At 37.9% G+C, this 2,619-nt stretch overlaps 1 non-coding gene across 1 annotated transcript; it reads left to right on the top strand.

Annotated features, from left to right (window-relative positions):
- Positions 1-1,498: 1,498 nt before the first annotated feature.
- Positions 1,499-1,557, top strand: LOC117718382 (U7 small nuclear RNA). The gene has a single exon (XR_004608064.1). It is a non-coding gene; the product is annotated as a U7 small nuclear RNA (small nuclear RNA).
- Positions 1,558-2,619: the final 1,062 nt, after the last annotated feature.

The following is a 2,619-nucleotide window of genomic DNA, read 5'->3' as shown; positions in this document are numbered from 1 at the left end:
ATAGTCCCACCTAGATGAATTGTATCTTTTTTATGGTCAGGAATGTGTCTTCCTGCTTTGGGCTTTTCCCACCCACAGGTGGGTCTACTCCCTGAGGCTTGAGGAATGTAATCCAGCAAGTGTCCTCTGATTCAGGGATAATGTCCTCCACCCGGAATGTGTCCCGGGGCAGTGAAGGCCTGAAATCTTATTTTCAGTTCCCCATTCTGGAACTTATGCTCTTTCTGCTCAGGTCTAAGGGCAAAGAAAAAGCCTGCATATTTTTCACATAATGGTCTTTATAATTTTTCACTCTACAGCATGATGTTCCTTTTGTTTTTGAAATATACTGAGTTGTCTTAAGCCATTGTCAGTCACTTCATATTTATATGTGCACTTTTGGACTACAATCAACAAAACTGATGTAACATTTACGTATAAGCCTCCAGGTAGAACATGAATTTATGAATTTAAATGTATTTTATTAAAACAAAAACTTACAAACATTAGTAAGTACCGAGTCCGGCATGGCCTTGATGGGGACAGAATGACACAGTTTCTGCCTCTGGGATAGAGCCAGTGGATGTGGGCCTCCAAGAGTGTTGACGGCCACCTCAGGCATATGGCTTGTTTGTATAATAATGTACATATTTTCACATTCCTCCGAGGAGTGTTCTTCCTTAATGTTAACTCCATGATAATCTGAAACAGCATGAGTCTGGGAGGCGAAGGTGTAGCTGTCTCAGCAAAATGGTAACACTGAGACCTTCAGGACAGCCCTTAAGGCTGTGGAAAGAACTCTAAAAACATGAGTTCAAAAATATATAATTTCTCAACTATGCAAAAATATAAAAGATGCATTATGAATTGTATAAGGAGTATTACAGATCTAAAGGAATAGGGGCAGCTATGTTCAGCTTGTCAAAAAGATACAAAGATAGGCAGATTCCTGGGTTCAAGGTCAGCCTTTGACACAGCACGTCCACGCCCAGGTATGGTAGAAATGCTAATTTCTGGATGGGATCCCACCCAGCTTGTTTATCTCTGTTTAACAGAGGCAGGCAGATCTCTGAATTCTTCTGTAATGTTAAAAGGAAATGTGTGCTTGCTGTTTCCTAAAAATTAAGGGGCTGGGGTCACAGGGTGCTGATTGATAGGATAATCAAAAGGAATCTCAAATAAATAATTGAATTGATATGTTAATAAAAACCCTGGGCCTTTGGTCTGCATGAGATGAGCTAGTAGAAAGTGATAGCAGTTCTGAGAATTTTCTCTAGTGAGAGTTGAGCTGTCTGGAAATCGCTGGAGAGCAAAACCAGCTCTTCAAGAAATTTTCTAACAGGATTTCTGATTTTGGTTGGAAAATCTATGGAGCACAAACACAGCTCTTTTAGAAATTTTCATAGATCTTTTAGAATTTTTTCTAACAGGACTTCTGACCAATCTTAAAAATTATTGTAGAGCTGATACAGCTCTTTTAGAATGTCTTCTAGCAGCTATCCAGAGAAGGCTGCCCGAAAAGTGAACAAAGCTCTTTTAGAATTTTTCTGGCTTTTTGATTTTCATTGAGAAACCCAAGAATTACTTTTAGAACTTTTCTAACAGCATTTCTGACTTGGTCAGAAGATCAAAGAATTTTTCGTAGCAGCTTTTCTGACTTTGGTCAGAAAACACATGAGCTATTCAGATAGTTTATAGAATTTTTACTAGCAGAGAGAGCTGTCTAAACCAGAAAGTTTTAATAATAGGAAGAAAAGGCAATCTAGAGCAGCGCAGCACAGAACACACACACACACACACACACACACACACACACACACACACACACACACACATCAATCTGGAAATCCATCTCAACAGAACCTAGGCCTCCAGCTTGGATCCACAATTTGACTTTAAGTGGTTTGAGTGGTTTGTTTTGCTGCTCCCAAACACCTTTCTGTCTGTCTGTCTGTCGGTCTCTCAGGATCCTGGACCTAGCCAAGGCTGATACTTGGCAAATAACTTCACTGAATTATTAAATTACTATAGTACAAATAATCACAATGCATTAAATTACTATTAACACTTGATTTTTATCTCTTTCAAGACTTCTCTGGCAATTTTTATACTTATATTTCAACTATGAGTATACTCTTCTATATATCATATCATTCATTTACTTGTCTTATAGGAAACTGTATATAATATGTACACATGGATTTCTATCATATATTTTAAAATCATTAATTAAATGATTAAATGAAACGATTTTAGTAATTATTGAACTGACTCTGTTTCTGCTTTTTCTTCTTTCTCTCATCTTCCCTCCCTTACTTCTTATCTCCCTCCCTCCATCCATTCCTCCATCCTCTCTGACAGTGTTTCATTAGTAGTCAAGCCAAGCCTACCCTAGAACTCTCAGTCCCCAAATTCTGTTTCCCAAATGCTGGGATTACAACTGTGTTCTAATATGGTTAGACAGAATTACATTCTGTACATTGTAATTACATCTTTTTGAAGGAAATTATTTGGCTTTGCTCTTAATCACTCCTCCCCTATTTATACCATTCCCTAGCATCTACTAGGTATTTTGAGAAATGGTCACCCAGATGTTTTTTGAAATATGCTGGAAATATATATGGAACCTCATGACACTCA

The sequence above is a fragment of the Arvicanthis niloticus genome, chromosome 12 (genome assembly GCF_011762505.2).
Source record: "Arvicanthis niloticus isolate mArvNil1 chromosome 12, mArvNil1.pat.X, whole genome shotgun sequence".
Lineage (NCBI taxonomy): Eukaryota > Metazoa > Chordata > Mammalia > Rodentia > Muridae > Arvicanthis > Arvicanthis niloticus.
This window is presented reverse-complemented; position numbering and strand designations above follow the sequence as displayed.